Source organism: Carya illinoinensis, chromosome 4 (genome assembly GCF_018687715.1).
Source record: "Carya illinoinensis cultivar Pawnee chromosome 4, C.illinoinensisPawnee_v1, whole genome shotgun sequence".
Classification (NCBI taxonomy): domain Eukaryota; kingdom Viridiplantae; phylum Streptophyta; class Magnoliopsida; order Fagales; family Juglandaceae; genus Carya; species Carya illinoinensis.
The window spans coordinates 39,348,416-39,371,950 of record NC_056755.1 but is presented as its reverse complement, the minus strand read 5'-3'; the positions used below and the strand labels follow the sequence as shown (position 1 = coordinate 39,371,950).

General features: G+C 36.9%; 1 pseudogene; it reads right to left on the bottom strand.

Annotated features, from left to right (window-relative positions):
- Positions 1 to 12,276: 12,276 nt before the first annotated feature.
- LOC122306495 lies at positions 12,277 to 22,978 on the bottom strand (annotated as a pseudogene).
- Positions 22,979 to 23,535: the final 557 nt, after the last annotated feature.

Here is a 23,535-nt window from a genome sequence, read left to right as displayed (position 1 = left end):
TCTAATCTCATTCTCATCTCATCTCAAAATTTTTCATGATTTTTTTAAAATACTATCCAAATACAAACATTTTTTAATATCAAATTTTCAATTTTTTCGTCTAATCATTCCTGAATCATTGCAACTTTCCTAAACTACCAAACAAAACACAAAAAACAATACAACTTTTATTAAATTTTAAAACAATAACATATTAAAAAATGAAAATATAAAAAATTATATTCTAATAATATTTTAATTTTATAATATTTTTATTCAATTTTTCTCTTATTTTCCAAAATCCAATAAAAACATCTCAATTCAAACCATTTTACCATTATTCACAAACCATTTTACTACTATTTACAAAATTCAAATCACATCTCATTTTCTAATCATCCTCTTATTGTTTGTGTGAAATATTTATTATTTAAAAATCTCCAACTAGAAATATTACAAAATTCATTTTATATGTTTATTCTTTTCATTCTTAAAAAAATTCGTAAAACTTTTTATTCTTTTCAATCTATTCAAAATTCTCTTATTTTCTATCCAAGTTAAATGATGTAATTGGAAGATAAATAGATAAAAATTAAGTTTTTATTTGAGTTCTAAAGTTTCAAACAGACATAGTTAAATATTAATTAAAGGGAATTGATTTTAATTAAAATGGTTTAATTGTTAGGTTTTAGTTTGAAGATCATTTATGTGTATTGGTTCAAGCTACAGTTCGGTAGTATTTAAAGAAGAAAAGTATTCTAGTCACAAAGGAATTATACAAACATAATTCTACAAATAAAATTTTTATATGCAGTCACTTTTGTATATTCTTTTGTATACTTTACTGATATGATTGGTTGCGTATTAAAAAAATTGATACAGTTAATTACATATAGTTCATAAAAGAATACACAAAACTAACTATACGTAACATTACTTTTTTTTTTTCCTATTGATTTTCTAAGCTACATCATAAAGAGAATAAACAACAAATTTCAAAAGGGAAAGTTTCAATATTTAATTTTGTTTTCTAGAATGCATGCTTGCAATTCACTGCGAGCATTCTTTATCTGAATATCATATTTGAATTGACAACCATCAATAAAGAAAATAAATAAATAAATAAATCTCTTTTTTAGTGAAATTCCTGAGTTCTTTTTTCTTTAAGAAAATTCATTTTCGTTTTAAAAAGTTTATGAATTTAAAAAAAAAATGAAAAGGTGATTGTTTAATAAAAATTGTAAAATTTGGTTATTTAAAATGAGACAGTGGCATGATCCATTCAGAGACCATTTTCTTGATGTTAAAAGATGGGTTTTTCTTGATCAAATTGGCCGATCACTTCATACTTGAATCTCTTCAAAAAGGGAGTAAGAGAAGAGAAAGGAAGGGACACGATAAGAGGGAAAGTCCAAAATGGTGAGGTGATGTAAAATTTTCATTCCTCATCGTTCTTAATGACTCGAATAAAATGGATATGAATCATGATGGAAAGATAAGGGAGACCTTGATTAGAATTAGGAGGGAGTTTGGTCCAGTCTAAAGAGGGTGGAAAAACCCTGGACTGGACCTATTCGGGATGGTTCGGTCCATTTGGTCTGTTAGGTCCATCCTAGACTTTTTTTTTTTTAATTATATATATATCAATCAAATGGCATTTTGTTTAATACTTATGTAATTATATGGTAATATATTTAATATATATACATATAATATACTATTATATATATATTAGTAATACGCTAATACTATTAGTCTATTAGTATTTAGTAAATTTGTAATAGTTATTAACTTATTTACTATAACTAATAACAGCTTTGCTACGTACAGTCGCCACATGCAGTCGGCGTGCAGTTGGCTGTACGGAATGAATAAAAAAAATTATAAAAAAAAATTTTTATATTCAAGAGGACCTACATGAATTATAAAAAGTTATAAAAATAATTTTTTTTTTCATGTAGGTCCCGTATTAATTTTTTTTTTACAGCCGACTGCATCTCCCGACTGCAAAAAGTATTTCTCAACTAATAATATACTAGTACTAATACTATAACTAATAACAATATGTAATAATAGTAATATTATATGTAATATACTAGTATTATTATATCTCTTCAAACCCCACACATTTATTAATACTCTATGACATTATGTAATACTATATTAAATAATAGTAATACTCTTATTACTAATACTCTATATAGTTCTACTAATACTTTATGTAGCTATATTAAATACTATATAAATAATACTCTATGTAGTTATAGTGATTTAATACGAACATATTAAGTTAACTATACTAATACTATTATAAGTTTATATATACATTATAATTTATACTATAACTCTTATAATATATTAATATATTAATATATACTAGTACTATATATTATAGTTATACATTAAAAAATATTATACTTATGTAATATTATGATATATAATTAATTTATACAATTATTTATATAAATAATATATATAATTTTTTTCTTTTTTTAATTTTTCATTATGTCTGGTTTGATCCGGTTCGGGGTGAAAAATCCCTAGACCACGGACTGAACCGAATGAATTTGGTCCTCAATTTTTTGGATAGGACCAATTCAGTCCGGTCCGGTCCTGTCCAAAAATGACTGGTCTGGTCAGTTTATCTAGTCTGGACCGGCCAATGCTCTCCCCTAATTAGAATAACCGAGGGATCTTTTTTAACCTCAGGACAAGGAGACTCCAGAGACCATTCTCTTTAGGCCAAAAGGTGTCCCTAGCCCCAATTCGTATAGTAAGGAATGAGCAACCATAAGAGACTTAAAATAATTATATCATAATGAATTTTCCTCCAAATGACCCATGAACGTAGGCTCTGTATTAAACCACATAAATTCTTATGTCATTATCTATTTACATTTCCTATATTTTTTTTAACCATCTACTGTTATGGATATACATACGGGCATCGTAACCTCAAGGCTCGAATCTTTATTATGAGTCAGGGATGACTCTTTTTCCTATTCCGGCATGTTGTACGAATTTATACATTAACAGTTGATGCGGTCATGGAATCGACTTACTCTCTACACTAGAAGTGTGAGAATGATGATTTTCCTGACTTTTGGAGTCATATCCGAATGAGTAGATAAGCTTTTCCCGCATTTTCATCTGTAATTATTTTTATTTTTATTTTTTTGAATAACATTGTTAAGAAAATAATGGGCAAGAGAATTGTTCCTCACCCATATGGTTAGTTTTATGCAAGATAAGTTTTATGCATTGTTCCTCACCCAAGTGTACAGTGCATAAAACACATGCATCTAACATTTCACGCTTGAAGAGAAAATTTCTTGCCCATGCAGTGCACTTAATTGCCTTGTGTGCATGCACCATGCATGGGGCATGTAAAGACGCACCCAGGGTGGACATAGCGGGAATGAAAGCCTGCCACTTCCTTTGCACGACATAGGATAAGGTCAATCACCCAACCTGATACCCAAGCAAGAATGGTGGTGTCTTCCACCTATTCTTCACAGCCCTTGTGTGATGTACATGCCATGCACAATACATATGAAAGGTGTACGGCACCTTAAAGTCCCACAAACTAGGCAACTGTGACTACCACCCGTCTTGCCGGTGTCTTTTGTCACCGACCAAAAAGTCCTTGATCATGAAGGCTCCTCTTAACAGTTTCTCGTCGCCAAGCACAATCATACACTCCCATGATGACCGTAAGTTGGAGAAATCTTCTGCAATCACTACCACAACTGCTGTTGGAATCTCTTGCCTTCGTTGGTACCTTCTGCCACAACAACAACGAGGTCAAGCTCCGTTTCTTGCCAAAGCAGCGCAACCGAGTTCGTCTCCTGCCGGGTTCAACCATACTAGAGAATTCGGGTTTGCCTCCCTCAACGCGGTCGACCACGTCTCCCACTGGGTTTAACCCAACTCAAGCACATGGGTTGCCCCTCAATGCAGTCGAACATCTTCTTTAACAAAGTCGAGTGTTCCTACACTCGCCTTGCTAACCAGCGGGGTCGAGTACATTTCCCACCTGGTTGTCTCTCACTGACAATCAAAGGAGAGAACACCTCTCCTAAGTGTCCCATTTATTCTCACCACCTAGCACGGTTGAGCATATCTTCCTTTTAGCTCTCCAAGTCGAGCTTTGCACTCGCATCCAATGCGGTTTAGCACATCTCTCGCCTAGCATCTTCTCCAACAAATATTGAGTATTGACAATCGTGCCACAACCGTCACTATCGGGTTACCTCCAGAAACAAGCCTCTGAGCTACACAACCCCGTCATGCAGGTGACCTTTAGGAACAAGTCGACGGGTTCAACAATTGAGACGGACCCAGGGGGTTGACAAGGTCCCTGACCACTTAGCGCAGGTTACTATAGACAATCTTTAACATCAATACCAAAATGGAAAAATCAACAACAACTCGCATCAAGGGGCAAAAAATCTATTGCCACCAACAATAGCAAAAGCAATTGAGGAAATGCGCACTCTTTGCTAACGATAGACAGTCAAGTGCAATCGTCTGAACATTCGATTTTTAGGCAAATGTTCGTACAAACAAACTTCCTAGGGGCCCATCCTCAAACACCCTTATTACAAAATTTGCAAACTTTCTCGAGTTCCGCGTTAGCACCTAGTGTAGTTGAGCCATCTCCCACTTGTCTTTTCAAGTCGAGTTCTGTGCTCGCACCTAGCATAATCGAGCATATCTCTTTCCTAGCTCTCAAAGCCAAGATCCGCACTCACACCTAGCGCAGTCAATCACATCTCCCACTTGGCTTTACAAGCCAAGCTCTACGCTCATGCCTAGAGTAGTCGATCAAATCTCACACCTAGCTCTCCAAGCCGCCATACTCGCACCTTACATGATTGAGCCCTCTCCCCGCCTATCTCTCCAAGACGAGCTTCACACTTGGAGATCTTCATTGCTTAACACAAATAAACAGAAAACTAGGGATTGGTTCCTGGGATTTAGTTTTTCTATAGGTTTTCGCAAGCTGTCTCTATTACGACTTGACTTGAAAATTCTCAAAACCTTCTTGTTGAGCAATTCGATCTTAAAAATCACGACATACAATTGGGGGTAAATCTAGTAGGCCCAATATAGCCTTCCTGGCCTAGTCCATGAAGAAGCCATCATCAGGAAGTAAGAGAAGAGATAGGAGAGGACAAGATAATAGGGGAAGTGAAACACACAAAAGGTGAGGTGCCATAAAGTTGCCATTTCTCAGCACATCTAAAGGCTTGGACAAATGGGGATCTGATAGAAAGATAAGGGAGACTTCGACTGAAATAATCGATGAATCTTCTTCAACCCTACGATGAGGAGACTCCAAAAACCATCTTCTCTAGGTCAAAGGGGTCACCGATCCCAATTGATACAATGAGGTACGAAAGAGCATTAGAGGCTGTAAGATACTTATCTCATAGTGGATTTACCCTCCAAACGATTCATAAATGTAGGTTTTGTGTCGAACCATATAAATTCATGTATCTTATTCTCTATTTATGTTCACTATAATTTTTAACTATCTAATACTATGGATGTTGGTATGAGCATCGTACTGTCATACTGACATCCTGAACTGCCATTGTAAGCTTTGGACCGCACTGTCAAGGCCCAAATCGTTATTATGGGTTGAGAATGACTTTTTTTTTTTTCAAATTTATGCATTAAGAGTTGTCCTTTGGATTATAAGATTTACATTAGAATAGAAGGATATATAAAGTGATTATCAAAATAACAAATAAACACTCAAAATTCACACGAGCAAATTAATGTTACTGAGTCAGCTTTATATGTTAATCTCTGTTGCAATAAATTTTAAAATTTACGTAAGAAGTAAAATCAATGAGATCATAGTCACAGTAAGCTCAGATAATAATATTTTATATTTTAGGAACCAATATACAAGTTTTTTTTTTTTTTTTTTTTAAAATAAAGGATCCAATATAAAATTAATAATATAGTTTTCCGTGTACAGGATAAGTGGCACCGTTTGTCATGTACTGTATGCTAAGCATTACGAAAGTGTGATAAAATGTACATAAAATATAAGAACAAGGATGTGAAAAACAAAAAAAAAACTTATCACAAGTGTTTTACAATCCTCCAACAGATATAATCAATTACAGTACCTTTTTTTTTTCTTCTTTTATTTTTTTAGAATGATGTGAACTGATAGTGAAATTTCTAAATATTTTAGAGAAATATTTTAGTCACAAATAAATTATATAAAAATAATTTTATAAGCTAACGTAGTTTCATGTAGTTCGTCAGATTATAAAATTACTTTTATTATATAATAAATTTAATAGATCATGTAAAAGCACATCAGATTATAAGATTATTTTTATGTAATTCTTTTATAACCGTAGCAATTCTAATAACCATAGAAAGTTATATGATACTTTTTATAGGACATTTCTCGATCAAGCTACTCTATAGCCTATAGTAGAAAAGATATTGCTAGACAAATAAAATAAGTATTCCACTATTTAATGATATTAAATTATCAATAAATATTAAAAAATTACGTTATTAACTCAAAGCATAAAAAGGCACCATATAATAAAAAGAAGGCATTAGTCTAAAAAAATTATATTATTTTAGATAAAAATGTGAACACAACATTAGTAGCATATATGCAAAAGATGTAAATTACCAAAGTCTTGTGCGAGTGTACTACTCCCTAATCTCAACTTAAAAGTTGTTTGAGCGAGAGAAAAATATAATTTAGCCAGTCAAAGGTAGACCGCATGTCGTGGTTAATTGTTAAACAATATTAAAAGATTTAGAGGGAAAATTATATAACATACATTTTATTCTTGGAATCCAACGACTAGGGATGACAATTCGTGTTCTTATCGTTTCAAGTGATTATTTATTCTTGATAATTATTATTAAATTATCATCTATGTCAAAAATTTAAATTGATAAAAAAAGATAATTTAATTATTTATATTGTATCTCTAACTATTATAAACCACAATCTCTGTTGACTGAGAATAAAATTTCAAAAGATATCATATTACGTGTAATGTTAGATATAAGTCTATAATAAGGGTGTATGATTCTTGTACAATCTATTTAAAAACAATAAGAAGCACCATGAAAAGTAAATTTTTAAATAAGTTTCACTTTTTTTAAAAAGGCCCGCACGAGACTTGCACGTTCTAGGCATGAACAAAATATTTTTTTTTTATATTATTACATGGCATGTTTGGCAAACATGAAAATTTCCAAAATCTTCAAAATTTATCTTAGCTTCATTATCAAATATCACTAAAATATAAAACACTCTTTCAATTTTAAAATTTCAATTTTTTCATTTAATTATTACTTAATTATTACTTAAACATAAAAATCAATACAACTTTTACAAACCTTTAAAAAATTAATATTAAAAATAATTTTCAAATAATTTTTTTGCTATATCTATTCACTTTCACAAATTTTAACACAATACTTATTTAAAAAATATTTTTATTTAACTTTTTCTCTCTCATTTTTCAAAACTCAATAAAGTATCTTCATTTAAACCATTTAACTATTTGTTTACAAAATTTTGAAGTACTTTAAGCATCCAAACTTGCCATTAAGGGTATTAATTATTTATATACTTACTATTATCTCACTTGATAAATATGACACTTTCTATCACATTTGGACTGTCTTTTAATTTTTTTAAAAAAGAAGTTAAAAGCTGATAGACATGGACTATCTCTTCATTGTAAGGTTAGAGTAAGATGACGGTGTAATATATATATATATATATTGAGATTATGATTTAAGCACGATCAACTTATTTTAAGTTGTCTCTAGTACACTTTATATGTTTTCACTATTTTATTTTAGGTTTTTGCATTTAAATAAAATAAACTTTAAAAAATATTAATTGTCGATGGCATATAATATTGTAAGATTGCAATCAAGTCAAATCAAGAAGGGTTGTTATTTGCATGTGTCGTATGGGTTACGGTTTCGTGATTAGCCTTAGGGGCTTACTTGACGTGCTCTTACAATTTTCGTGTTTGTAAAAATAATTATACATAAAATTTTTATTTAATAAATAGATGTAGACTTTAGTTTAATGAACAACTTTCAACAGCTATACTTATTTTTTTTTCTTCCCCTTCAAAATTAAATAGAAATCTTAGTTTTTCCCATTTTTATAGGAAGAAATTAGACGGAGAATATCCTAGTTATATATAAAAACGTGTTTTGGTGGCCAGCATTAATAATATTTCCAACGGCTGAGGGATCCATAAATTAAGCATTATATGCATGTGGATTCTGGGTTACGTATATAGATATACTCAAATGAAAGGTCGAAACACGTTAACCATCTTGGCTTCTCATCGAATGGCCCTATGTTTCGCATTCACTTTCGTAGAATTAATCACAAAACATCTACGCGGTATGAATGCCGTGCATGCGCTAGCTAGCTTTATGGGTTAATGTGGAGGCTGTACGTACGTGGTAGGTTGGAGTTTGTTGAGCTATACTCCAAAATGGTATGGTTGCTTCTTGTGCTAGCTAGCTTTTTCATGGTGTTAATTCTACTTTGAGCTATTCGACTGCCTCGATATATCTTGACCTAAATATTTTCTACAATTAGGAGAGAGAGATACAATATCATGTATTTTTCATTGTATTAAACTATATTATTGGTGGGTAATGTAGATTCCAACAATATGTATCTCTTTCAAATAGTAGGAATCATCGAAGTGTTTGATAAAAAGGGGAACGGTATGGCTGGGAGGATTTCATTAATTGCATAAAACCACCATGAGGCCTTGACTATATACTCTACATAATAGAATGATGTGCTTCAATATTAACAATGGACTACACAAATGAGAAGCTAATGCAATCTAATGCAGTACTGTTCAATTAATAGCACATTCTCTTGGAAAAATACTTTTAATTCGGAATGGGGAGTGCTACTCCCGCCGACATTCGGTACCCAATAGTGTACGTATTCTATTTTTTTAATGTATGTGTATGTAATTTTTTAAAAAATATTTAAAAAAACAAACATGCACGTGCTTAAAAAAAACACATGACTGTTGTCAACTTGGAGCGGGACGGAGCAGGTGATCACAATGGGGTCCAAACTAGGGCACACCCTAGCTTGATTAAGACAACCGATGGGTGTTCTTAGAGTATGAAAAAAGATCTCATCAATCTCAATAAAAAATTTGAAGGCTTGAACTCATGAGTGAATAGACAGTACATGAAGTACTGTACAGTAATAAATTGTAAATTTGCATATGATCTCCTAGAGACCATGCAACTGTTTTGCCTGAGACTCAGCTTAGAGCGCTAGCTGGTTTAATCTCATATGGTACTTCAAGCTCACACCTTGCCCAAGAAAAAGAAGTACGATTAGTATTTGTTTGGTCCAAACCATTAGTATTGTTTTAATTAATGGCAACCGGCCTAGTGCCTGGTTAGCACCTGGGGCTTCAGCCAAGGGTTATTACAGATTTTCACCTCATGCACGGTGATCAACATTATATATGGAGCAGCAGATATATATTTTGGATTGCCAATAATTAAGAATCGATAGCTTAGTGATGAAGTACCCAATTGATGAAGTTCCTTTCTCCACATCTTTGCTATTTTATTCCAGACGAAGGTGACAGATCATCATCCATAATTTGATAAATATTGGTTAATACTGATTTGATGCCATTTTTTTGGTAATGGCCGTCGAATGTCTGCAATTGATTCTTCTCACTTTTGCTATAACCCCAATCACGAGGAGATAGAGTTTAAAATGCTTCCTCTGTATTACAAGTATGTTACCTTATCTCTCACTTGGTACGTACTTATGATTGCTAGCTTTTCCCTCCATTGGTGGATGTGCTAAATGTTAGTAATGATAAAAAACGAAATCACTCTCACACAAACACAAGATTTATGGAATTCGATGGCATGCCTACATCTAAAGAGCTTCAGAAGATTTTATTTAGAATGATAATTGAATACCGTACCATGCGGCTATAAATGAATAGTGCATATATATGTATGTGGCAAACCCTAATTGGCGGTTGTATAAGGGTAGTTAAAAACTAATTTCCTCCTTGTATTTTCATTGCTTTTGTATTATAAAACAGTGCCTATTTATAGGCGTGCAATGCAGAGGACATGTTTGCTGATTTACGTGATTGCACTGGACGTCTGGTGCTGCAATGGTTGTGAGCTGATTTGTGGTGCAGTGACTGTTTTATCCTTAACAGGGTTTAATACAATATATAGTAAACTCTAATTAGCGAGTCGGGTAGGGTGGAATTAAGAGTAAAAAACAGATCCAAAGTTCCATCGAAAATCCACTAAAAAATGCAAACGAATTGTTGCATCAGATAATCAAATCGCTACAAAACAGAAGCACTAAATAACATACTTTCATGTAGAAAATATGGCTAGGACGGTATGTTTAAGATGTTCATCATGTTCTTGATTGTGGTAGTTGGCAGGGCACGTCTAGTGTGTTAATGGTAGCAATGCTTAGACTTGTGTCACGTGGCTTTTGTATATGCGGCTTTGCCGTGTGAAGCGACCTTAGCAATTAGATCAGAGCTCTAATTATGAGACATGAACATACATTTTATTATTAAGCCGGCCTTGGGCATTATTCCATTGCAAACCGGCCGGTTTGTTCTACCCAAGCGCGCATGAACCACAAGGGTAGATAGACAAGTGATCATTATAAGATAAGATATATATGTTGGTGAAGCAAAGAATTCAAAGACGTGGCATTACAAAAGGCAGCTTAAATAGAAGTAAACCCAGCATCAAATCAAAGTTCTGAGATGTGCTGACAATTTCGCAAAGTTGGTACTAACAATACCTTTCCCAAATCTTACTCAGATTTTGACAATCACATATGCACCTAACGTTATTAATTACGTTATTTGTAAAAGTAGGGTTCGGATTGGCAACTCATAGAAGCTAGCCCCTTTTGTGAAGCTTCTCAACTACATTTTTCACGAATTGCATGTCCCCCCGCTTTTACGTGTTTATGGTAGTATCTATCCTGCAACAAAGTCAATAAAAGATGGCTATTAATATGGAGAAATAACTCAGGCTGTAGAGACATCAACGTCACATAATTTCAGAGAAATTTTAGGGTTGGTAGCAAAGAGATCCCGATTGCCTACAATCTCTTAATGGATCCCCTAATTGAAGTAGAGAAGTGATATAACCATAAAAAAATTTAATAAAAATAAATTTATAAATTTACGTGACTTTATTTGATCTATTAAATTTATTTTACTACAAAATTGAAGTATAATTCGAACAAGGCACAAGTGAGACGGCTTCAAGAGTTCACTTGCCCACGTTACTTGAGGTGTAGGACTCTCACAGGTGGTATCCATGCACAGGAAGAAAATAGAAGCTAAACAGTGGCTCATCCTTTAATTTTCTGACATGTATCCTAAACTATTAAAATTATAAATTTATATCATAATAATTTGTCAAATCTTAATGATCGGATATTGACTGAAGGTATAAGTTTTGATCAATGATCTTTCTCTTTGAGGTCTTGGCTAGGGTGGGAGCGGGGCCTGCACTTGTTGCCCTACACTCGTTTGCCCTGCCCTCGCATGGGCCAGGCGGACCCCAACTTGCCAGATACGAGTGGCAAGGCCACTTGCCCTGCATCTGGCACCCTAGCGGGGGTGGGCTGGGCTCAACCTTGGCCCAATTTTCCCTCGCCCCACCCCCTATTTATATATAAGAGGCATTGACCTCCTAGGTCAATCTTTATATAAGAGATCAATACAATACAAAAGTCTTATTTAAACAATATGTGACTTGCTATTAAATCCCAAATATTGCCTTGACCTCTTGTATAAAGGTTGGCCTTGACTTTTTGTATAAAGGTTGGCCAGCCTATGCAAGGCAATATAATTTTGTGAACACAAGTCTAACAAATTGTAATATATACAATTTGTATAAATATACAAATATATATATATATATATAAGTAGAGGGTGGAGTGGGGAAAAAGTGGGCCGGATTAGGCCCAACCTACCCCCACTGGGTTGCCAAATGTGGGGTAGGTGGCCTCGCCACCCTCATGTGGCGGATGGGGGTGGGGCCTTCTACCCACCAATACTATTGAGTCTTATATTGTTCAAGTAAAATTCATGTATTGTCTTGGCCTTCTATATAAAGATTGGCTTATGAGGCCAAAGTAACACAATTTTGTGAATACAAATCTAACAAACACATTATGGTTATATTTATAATTTTTTAATTTTTTAATTTTTTCATTTAGGGGAACCTCTCCCAGGCAAAGCCTTTGGGACCCAACCCTTCAGAATAAACCTCAGTCTCATGCATTGCACTCTCGAAAGTTTTTCTATACGAAATTGGTTAAATCGTTGGCGTTTTACAGGAATGTGTGGTCTCAAAAGCTTGTTTGCACTCATGAGGTGTTGAACCTTAAATCTTAAAAGGAGTGATACTCAAAGACCAAAGCTTTCACCACATGGGCCAACCCCTTGGGATTAAATATTTACAAATTGTAATTTATAATTTTAATTATATAATAGTTTGGGTAAAAAAAAATATTTTTAGAAAAAATACTTTTTAGACCCAATGGGCCATCGATACCATTGAAGTGGGTGGGGGTTGAGGCAAATGAGACGTTCACCCTCGCCCCCAGAAACTAAAAAAAAATCAGTATTTTCCTCTGGAGACTCAAAATTTGTGTTTAATGTAGACAATAGTTCTCTTGGCACTTGATCTTTCAACATACTAGCAAGTTTAGCTGTTAGCAAAGCTCTGAGGGCATCCATCGCCCCCTGATTGTGAGGTGTTAAATTCTCATCAGTGAATAAACCGCCGAGCCTTGATAAGGCCTCGGATGCTCGTACAGCAAGCATATGTTTTGCAATTTGAACACTAGCAGCAACCCGATGCGACTCTGTATACCATATTCCTCTGCAGTTGAATCATGCTGATTGCTGAAGCAGCAGTGGCTAAAGATACCCTGAAGCCAGCCAATTTTAACAAAATGTGATTGCTGATACGAGTTAAAATCATGATGGTAACATGGTTAGGAGTACGATAGAATTTATATTAAAGTTGCAATAATAGAAACTCATAAGCCTAATGGCACCAAAAAGAGAATTTTAAGAATGCGAAACATAATTTTACAAACAGCAAGAAACAGAGAATCATAATCATCATCATAATATAAAAAAAAAGCAACAAGAAGAATATAATAATTAAACAGCCTGCTGCAGGTAATATGACGAAGAAGAAGCTGGCTTACCATAGAACACCAGCATTTAATAGAGCATTCTTCAACTCTGATGACACAGAATCATGGGCAATTGTCTGGAGGGCCATATCAACTGCCGCAGGTACAAGCTCAAGTTCAGTGTAGTGCTCAATGTCCTCAACTAGCCCCGAACATTCAAGCATCTCAACTCTAGCACCATCAAATTGACTCAAAACAGAAAAGGTTCGCATCACATTTGTAACAACAATGACAGACGGTTCACTTGCAGGAGTAGTTGGCTCAACAACACACATGCAACGGGAAAAACGAGTTGCAAGAAGTTGTATCCCACCATCCCTCACTAGTTCTTCACCATTCAAAGAAGAAGATCCATACCTAAAGAGGGAAAATCATAAGTAAATCCATCATATCAGTGTAAAAAATTCACTAATTACAATGAAATGAAATCAACAAGAGCGATACTGGCAAAAGGGGAATTTATGTCAGCCATATAAGCTCAGATGCAGCAGCAACAAGGAGGGGTGCTCTGTCAGAAGAAAGAAAATTGTTATCATCTTTGTCCACGGTAACTGCATTGAGTAACATGGGATAGCCAGCATATTTAAATGGCTCCAGTATTTCCCCATAACGTCGGTATAAGATACACTGTTCTTTCAATAGAAGTAACAACCTCCAAGGCTGTGGACCTTGCAAGCCTTGCATGGTGGCCTACAAAAAGTTATTGGGTGAAGTGTATAGCATACTTAACGGTTATATATAATTGAACAGTGACGGTTTATATCTTTCTACCTTGAGAAGATTCTGAAAGCCCTACAACAAAGCAGAATCTTTATCACATTGCATCTTTATTTCTGCAATATATAATATACTTAACACCAGGCATGAACCTTGGATGCACAGGCTACAAAAATGGCTGCACTATTAGAACACACGCAAGCCCAAAAATTACTCTTCTGAGATAAAAGGCTCAGAAGGGTGTATGAAGTGAAACTATATATAACACTCATATCAAGGAATAACTGAGCTATTCATCCAAGTTTCACTATTTAGAAGGGCCAACGGCCACATGATGATACGATTGAAATTATTTAATTTTAGTGCAAGAGAATCCTTGGCATTCTCATTATTTAATCATTTTCAGTTAGATATATCAAGTTTGGAGGCCAATGTCTACCTGCGGCCGCTCATAAGCTTTCTGTACAGCAAGAAACTTCTCCCGTCCTTCAGGATTTTTATCTCGATGGTATTTCATGGCAAGTTTCTGGTATTGTCGCTTGAGTTTTTCTTCAACGACGTTCTCAATCTGCTTGGACATGCTAGATATCACCTCACCCACCTCAAAAGATGCTTCTTTTTGGTATCATCGCTTAACACATCTACCGGAGATATCTCTAAAATTTTGCAAGCGTCATCTTCAGAAATATCCAGTGGTCTGTCTGTCTCAACTCTTCACGCCACATGGCCAGTAATGGCTGTAAAAATTCAACATGCTCAACGATGGGCCAATTTGGAAATCGGATCTCATCACATAAGTTTCGAAGGTAATAACGGTGACACCACATTTCATCTCTTAGCTCTGGATCCGTCACTGGTGGCATAGGCGCATGCTTGTATAAGGAGTGACAATACTGAGATAGTTTCTGGGCAAAGTCTCCAAGATACAAAAGCTGGTGGTAAATAAAGGAACACAGATTCAGTTGTAGTTCATAGATAAACTTCCTTAAAGGATCGCAAGTGAGATGTACAGTGCACATTCCTCACTTAAATGTCTGGGTATACCTGATGTATCAGGTTTTCTGCACGCATTTTGTGAGTCCATATAATCTCAGGAGTATCAGAATCAGAAATCATTGCAGCAGCAAGTGCAGCTGGACCACTACGCACCAGTACATACAGCAAGGATTCAGGAAGAAGTCCACCCAATACACTACGTTTTGCTAGTGGCAATGATGAGGAAAGTGCAGCTTCTTCTCCACCATGAAATGCTTGATGGACATGAGTCACTGAGAAGAGTTGAGCAATCAAAAGGAGATTAGAACCAGGGTACGTAAGAGCAAAATAAAATGTTCCTGTGCTGTATAGACGAATCGTGGCCTAGGGGTTTCTGGTGACAACAGCCTTCAGCAACGCAGCAGCACCCTCCACAATACTTGGTTCCCCATAAAGCATAGCCTAAATTGATTTTGGCAAACAAGAGTGAGGATAATAAGTGCGATACAAACATCCAGGTTTCAGAATTTAGAGGCATGGTCTCCACAAATGTCCATAAAGATCAACTAGATTAGGAATCACAGTTTTACAACTTATATATATATATGCTTGAAATATACACATACACACAGAAAGAGAATCGTCCAGGTCACGAATGACCAACAGGCTAATTAGGAATCATTTAGCATTAGAATCGAAGTTCAGCACCAAAAATCACCTGTGCAATATGCAGAAGGCAACGCAGACTCGACAAGATCCGCTTTACTCTAGAGTTGGTGTAACTATCTCTCCAGCATCATCTAGATCTGAATGAGGATATATGAGTCTGATAGAGTTGTTTGCTTGTTGAACTCTCTCTCTCTCTCTCTCTCTCTCTCTCTCTCTCTCTCTCTCTCGTTTTGACTAAAAAACAGTTTTTCTGTGTTTTTGCTTGTCGCTGATGATGGTTGATAGTTAGTATTAAGCTGACACTGATTTCACGATGTTTATTACAAGGGAGTTAGTGATTGAATCCAAACTTTTTTCTATCGTGAGAGAAGGTGGTTTGGTTCACATCACTGAGAGAGGTAAGAGGTTTATACAGGAGATATTATTGGGTTTGGGTACTACACGTTGGTTAGGGAGGGTGTTGGAGGACTGTGCGAAGGGAGAAAGTAAGGACTTTTATGCTTCCAGGAGGGATGGTTTTCGAAGTTTCATAGCTCAAAGATGTCATAATTGTCATGGGAGCTTCTTGGAGGTGGCAGTTTATGGCGATGGGGGACGATAAAGTGTTGTTATTATTTTGGAAGAAGAGAGGGGAAGAGGATGGTGGAGACTAAAGGAGGTGGTCATGGAGGCAACCTAGGAGGTCAGAGAGGGGTTGGTGGGGTTGTTCTGAGGCAGCCATGGAAAGAAATTGAACTGGGAGGGAAGTCGTACAACGAGGCTCTCATTCCGGCAGAGAGCCACGACGTTACGAGATATGGGGCTGGTGAGGGGTAACATGATGGTGATGTGCATCGTCATGGGAGAGAGGTTATGGAAGAGACGTTTACTGTATGGTGAGGGAGTTGTAGGTGCAAATGGAGTATTTGTAGAGGGAGTTGGATAAGGTGGCGTGGAGGGTCGGGGTTAATAAGGAAATGGATGAAAGGGTGAAAGCTGGGGAATACGGTGTGTTTTAGGTTATGTAAACGGGGCGTTTCAGGAGGATAACACTAAGGCCTCACATGGGAGACAGGGTGCGTATAAGGCATCCAGGGTGCCTTACGTGGGAGATGGGCTGGGCCATCAGGCCCATGAGATTTTTAAAGGGCATAAACCTGTTGCATTAGACAAAGGCCTCCATACGGGCCTTGGCAGGCCTGTCTTCAAGCCCATCAAGCAAAAACCAACTCGACAAGAGTGGAAGGCTTGGGCTGGTCATGTACGTGAAGGGGCGAGGCCCTTTGTGCCATTGTCGACGCCGCGAGGCCACCAGAGGGTGGCCGATGACTGTGGAGGTCTCGTCGGTGGCTTGAGTGGATCCATTGGAGTATCCGAGATTGCCAACAAAGTCGATTTTAGCCCCTCTTTCAACATAGAATGACGCTTCTCCTCTAGGAAGTGTACAGAAGTTTTCGATGGTGTGTTGGGGGGGGGGGGAGATGGTGGCCCGGTGAGTACCAATGAGTTGAACAGTGAGGTTTTGTGATGGGGGTCAGCAAGAAAGTGGCCCCAGGGGACACGGCCATTGATGTGGGGGTTAGCGAGAAACTAGTTTCTGGGGACTTAGCCAGTGAAGATCTTTTCCTCTCAGATGAGGAAAACCAAGTGGGTTTTTTGACTGGGGAAGAGTGTTTAGAGGAACAACTAGAGTTCAATTTACACAACCCCATCCCTTTAAATCTTTTGTTTCCATACCAATCAAATGTCTTGGATTGAGTGTTTGACACGGTGAGGGATATCTAGGATTTGGTGGGTCTGAAATGTGAAGGATACGAGGAGCAATTCATGGCGTTACTCACCGCTATTGAAGTGGGACACCAACAACAAAGGAAAGCGGGTTTTAAGAGACAACAAGAACTCAAGAGGTTAAACCTAGTCGATGAACTCGGAAGGTGGTTCTAGTAGGGACAAGTCTAAGGGAAAGGGGCTAGTCTATCCAAAGTGAAACAAAAAATTGTCTCATGGAATGTCTGTGGGTTAAATGAGACCAGTAAGCGTCTTCAAACAAGAAACTTACTGCGAGGATGGAAGGCGAACATCGTTTGTTTGTAGGAGATGAAGTTGAAAGTTATTACTACAAAAATCGTATGAAGCATATGGAGCTTTGTACATGTGGATTGGGTTTATTTGGTTGCTGACGGGGCCTCAGGAGGTGTGTTAGTGATGTGGGACCAATAGATGGTGGAAAAACTGAAGGAGTTCATTGGGTCATTTTCTGTAGTATGTTCTTTCAGGAGTGTGGTCGATGGTTTTTCGTGGGCCTTTGCAGATGTTTATGGTCCCAACTCAGATTCTGATCATAGATTATTGTGGGATGAACTAGTTGGTTTACATAGCTGGTGGGATCTTCCATGGTGCATTGATGGAGATTTTAATGCAACAAGATTTCCCAGTGAGTGCTTTGTCAACAGAAGAATGAGACCAACAATGTCAGAATTTTTAGAATGCATCTTCAAGTTGAATTTAGTGGACTTACCAATGGCAGGGGGTTCAGGCACGTGGACGAATAATCAAACGTGGTCTCGTTTAGATAGATTCTTAATTTCTTCGGAGTGGGAAATTCATTTTCTGGAGGTTTGGCGAAAGAGATTACCTCAACTATATTCTGGTCATTGGCCTATCATGCTGGATTGTGGGGGAATTGAAAGAAGACAAAGGTACTTTAAGTTTGAAAACATGTGGTTGAAATCAGAAGGTTTTGTGGGTATGGTTAGACATTGGTGGTCTTCTTATCAGATACAGGGTACCCCTAGCTTCATGTTTGTGGGTAAATTGAAAGCTTTAAAACAAGATTTGAAGCTTTGGAATAGACAATCATTAGGTGATATAGGGGAACAAAAGGAAAGTAAGTTAAGATATATCCATGTGCTAGAAGGTTACAAGAATCTAGGACCTTAACACAGGAGAAATTAGCTCAAAAGCTAGTGTTGGTTGCAGATCTTGAGAGGATCGTCCTTTTACAAGAAACTTCGTGGCGGCAAAAATCTAGAGCTTTATGGTTAAAGGAAGGAGACCGAAGCACCAAGTTTTTCACAGGGCAGCCAACTCGCACAGGAGATCCAATAATATTGAGATGTTGAAGATTGATGGGGTCTTTTGTAAGGATGAGAATGAGATTAATTCTCATGTAGTTGGTTTTTTTGAACAGCTACCATCTAAGTAGGTGGGCTGGAGGCCTAAGCTTGATGGGTTGGTTTTTTATTCTATTGGTCCCTTGGATGGTATCCATTTGGAGAGGCCTTTCGAGAATGTTAAGGTATTTGATGTGCTAAGGAAAATGGCTAAAGACAAGGCTCCGGGTCCTGATGGGTTTTCTATGGGTTTCTTCCAAACGTGTTGGGATGTGTTAAAGGATGACCTCATGAAGGTATTACAGGAGTTCCATTCGGAAGGAAAATTTGAGAAAAGCCTTGACACCACTTTCCTTGTTTTGATACTGAAGAAGGTTGGAGTTGAAGAGATTAAGGAGTTTCAACCCATTAGTCTAGTAAAGGAGATCATTTCTAAGGTACTTGCTAATCCCTTAGTGAGGTTGTGAGAAAGACAATCTCAAAGCCCCAAAATGCCTTTGTAAAAGATAGATAGATTCCATATGCGGTGCTTATTGCAAATGAATGTCTGGATAGTAGACTGAAAGTTGGCAAGGAAGGGATACTTGCAAGTTAGATATGAAGAAGGTGTATGATCATGTTAATTGGGGCTTCCTACTCGACCTTCTTAGGAGGTGTGGTTTTGAAGAGAAATGGCGATCATGGATCCGTTAGTGTATATTTACTGTGAAATACTCAGTTCTGATAAATGGAAGTCCAACAGTTTCTTCGATAGCACAAGATGCCTAAGACAAGGAGACCCGCTGTCCCCCTTACTCTTTGTTATTGTGAAGGAGGTTTTAAGTAGAATAATTTCAGCCTTGGTCATCAACGAGCGTGTGTCAGGTTACTCGATTGGATCCCTGGGAGGGGGTTCTATTAACATGTCTCATTTATTTTTTGCAGATTACACTCTTTCTTTTCTGTGAGGCCAACCGTTACCAGATTTGAGTATTGAAGGCCCTCCTATTTTGTTTTGAAGCAACTTCGGGTTTGAAAGTGAATTTGGACAAATCAGAGATGGTGCCTATCGGGAGTGTTTAGAATCTAAGATAGTTGGCTAATACACTGGGGTGCAAGACTGCCTCACTTCCTATGACATACCTTGGCCTTCTGTTGGGGGTTGCCTCAAGAGCAGCTTTTGTTTGGGATACAGTGATTGAGAAAGTAGAGCATTGCCTAGTAGGTTGGAAGAGAATGTACCTGTCAAAAGGTGGTAGGATTACTCTGATAAAGAGTACGCTATCCAACCTACCGACCTATTTCTTGTCCTTGTTTCCTATTCTAACAAGTGTAGTGCTTCGCATTGAGAAATTACAACGAGATTTTTTGTGGGGTGGAATAGGCGAGAAATTTAAATCCCACCTAGTCAGGTGGGAGAAGGTATGTAGTCCCATATCTAATGGAGGTTTGGGCATTAGAAACCTGAGAATTTTTAATTAGGCGTTACTTGAAAAATGGTTGTGGAGATACCATAAAGAACCAGAAGCCCTATGGAAGATGGTGATTGAGAGTAAATACGGTGGATTATGGGGAGGATGGTGTTCCAATGAAGTGAGAGGCGCTTATGGAGTGGGTTTGTGGAAACACATAAGAAAAGGATGGGGTGTTTTCTCTCACCGTTCAAGACTAAGCCTAAGTGATGGAGCCAAAATTAAATTCTCGCATGACACTTGATGTGGTAACAGTGCTTTAAAGGATCCATTTCTTGCTCTCTTCAGGATTGCTAATGCAAAAGACATTTAAGTGGTGGACGTTAGGGAAATAGTGGGGGGACAAATTCAGTAGAACATTAATTTTAGTCGGGCAACAAAGGATTGGGAAATGGACAGTATTGAAGCTCTTTTCAGCCTTTTGTATTCCCTCCAAAATAACAATCAGCAGGCTGACTTATTGTGGTGGTTACCTACAAGTAAAGATATGTTCTCGGTTCGCTTGTTCTATAAGTCTCTATCACAAGAACCTCTTATTTAGTTCTTGTGGAAAAAACTTTAGAGATATAAGGCGCCTCTCAAAGCTGCATTTTTTGTGTGGACCGTCTCTTTGGGTAAGATCCTCACAACAGATAATTTGAGGAAATGAAGGGTGATTATTGCATATTGGTGCTGCATGTGCAAGAATGGGGGTGAATCGGTGGACCATCTCTTACTACACTGTGATGTAGCTCGAGGGTTATGGAACGAGGTATTTAGTAGACTAGACTTGGGTTGGGTTATGCCTGAGACAGTTGTGGCAGCACTAGCAGAAGCATAATGAACGGACTTTTGAGGACAAAGAGAGATTGATCATTTTTAGAACTCTTTGTACTTGGACCATTGCCGTTAATTTTAATGGCCAAGCCTTTCATGACTTCCTTGTTTTTATTGTCCCTACGTAGTTTAGGGCTTTCTTTGTAACACATGGCTTTGCCTATTCTTTTATTAATACACTTTGATTACTTATATATATAAAAAAAAAGATCTGAATGAGCAGATTCCATGATATGTAATATGGACAGTGCCGCCTCCTACCTGAGAACAAGTAACATCTATTGAAATTTGAAAGGCATCAACAAAATAATATGAGATGAGGCAAAAGTTACAAGCAAGGGATTTCTAAGTTAAAACAGACAAGAAAACACTATTGCAGCATGAAATTGCAAAATTTCATGTCAAATAAAACGGCCACCACACAGTTTTGGTCCTGCCAAAGCAAGTCTTGTAAAGGGAGATGTTAGATACAGTTCTAAATCCTAACCTCCAGCATATTCAAGATATGGTCACTCTCAAGAATTCAACCCATACACCATGCCTTCTCTCTCTCTCTCTCTCTCTCTCTCTCTCTCTCCCTCCCCCCCCTCCACCCAAAAAAAAAAACCCACCCCACATACACACGTAGATGTGTGTGCGTGTGTATAGATAACCATACATGATACACCATGCATGACTTCGAATAGAAGCTAAGGATGACAATTCAGCACTTGCTGGCCAAATTCCATTAAGGAGTAAAGGATCTATACAAGTGAAACTCTGATGCAAATGCAGCAGACTAAAAAAAATCCAACATAACAAATAATCTGGTAAAGTTTATAGATCTTGAAAAATCAGCACTAATCAAACCACACACGGGAACTGAACATTAGCATATATCAAATTTGAACACTAAGAAACATAAAATTTAGCTTAGCCAATATATACAACAAAATTAGAATTTAGTAAACAACAACAAAATGAGATTAAACTGCAAGTGCATTAAACCAACTTTAAAGGGGAATGTTTCTGATGTATCAAAAGTGTGATACAACCATATTACAGATCAGCATAATGTTCCATGTGTTGTATGACAATACTTGATTAGGAGTGAGAACTGGAACCTGAATAGCTAGTGCCTAGCGAAGTTCACAAACATTGTGCAATCTCTTCCAGTCTAGCATCCTAGAAGACCTGCACCTGGTTGTCCAATCAATGGCTTTCTTTGACCAGAACCTCCTGATAGCATCTTTTCCATGGGTCCAACTTGTGCACCATCCTTGTCAAAAAACAACCATTCATTGAGTGCTTCCATGAAAGCAGTAGCAGCCATCAAATTTGACTGCAAAGGGATAAAAGTTCTTTTGAAAGCCTCATGAACCATTATAAGCAAATCCATAGCCAAAACACACCCTCCAACCAAAACACAAGCCTCCAGATTTGATAGAACCTTCATCAAAGCCTGCACATATATAGTGTATGGAAATTGTTATTATTGAAAATATGACTATGATCACAAATGCCAACTTCAATTTAGGCTTTTTCTAGATCTTGAGTCAATCCTATAAGGCTGGCTTTCTGAGGACAATTCAGAGTCTCATTCTCTGGCTAGTAGACTGGTAGAATGGCATTTTACAGAGCACAACTCTAGATCCATTGAATGTGTGCAACTTACCAATACAAAAGGCAATTTTAGTGCAAAGAAACAAATGGGAACAAATGTTACTTCCACCAATATGCAAAGAGGAAAACAGTGAAGTTTCATCAGTCAATCCATATCTAAGCAAAATAGGGAAAATAACAAATAACCAAAGTCAATTTTATGATACCTTCAGAAGAAGAAGAAGATGATGCCTCAAATATCTATCATCTCTCTTATCCAAAAGAACTGTGATGTGAGTAGTGCCCTTAAAAGGACCTATTGTCTTATAATGTTGTTCATATACAATAGCCATTGCCCTTGCACAGAGCTCTCTAGAGATCAACCGTACAACATGAAACTTCACCATCTGAATAATCTATTAGGATTAGAAATTCAAGGTGCAAATTTTTTTATATTAAAATTTCAAGGTGCAATTAAGAACAATCATGGTGGTTATAAGGAAATTAAGCATCATGTTTCAGAATCTAACTTTTCAAGTAAACAGTATCATCTACAAGAAAGAACACATCTACCTACTTCTGATTGCAACACATTGTGAACCACTGCAAGTAAGCTATCCTAAGACGGACTTGCGTAAAGCTATAAGTCATGCCCCACACTTCAGCAACATTACCCCTAAGTGAACCAAATCTAAAATAGGAGGTTATAAAGGCTTACATGGATCAGCCATCCATCATTTAATTCATTTGAAAACATCTGGGGCTCCTCAACAAATCAAACAAGAGAGCTTATTGCAGATAAAGCATGAATACTAAAAGCCTGCACACATCTAGTGATGATTCTGATGAGAATCAACAAGCACCATTAAAGGATCCATTGCAAGCTTCAGATGAGCCAATCAGTCAAGAATTAAGAAGGTCAAAGAAGCAATGCAAGGATTGGTGCAATCCACTTGGGCTGAGT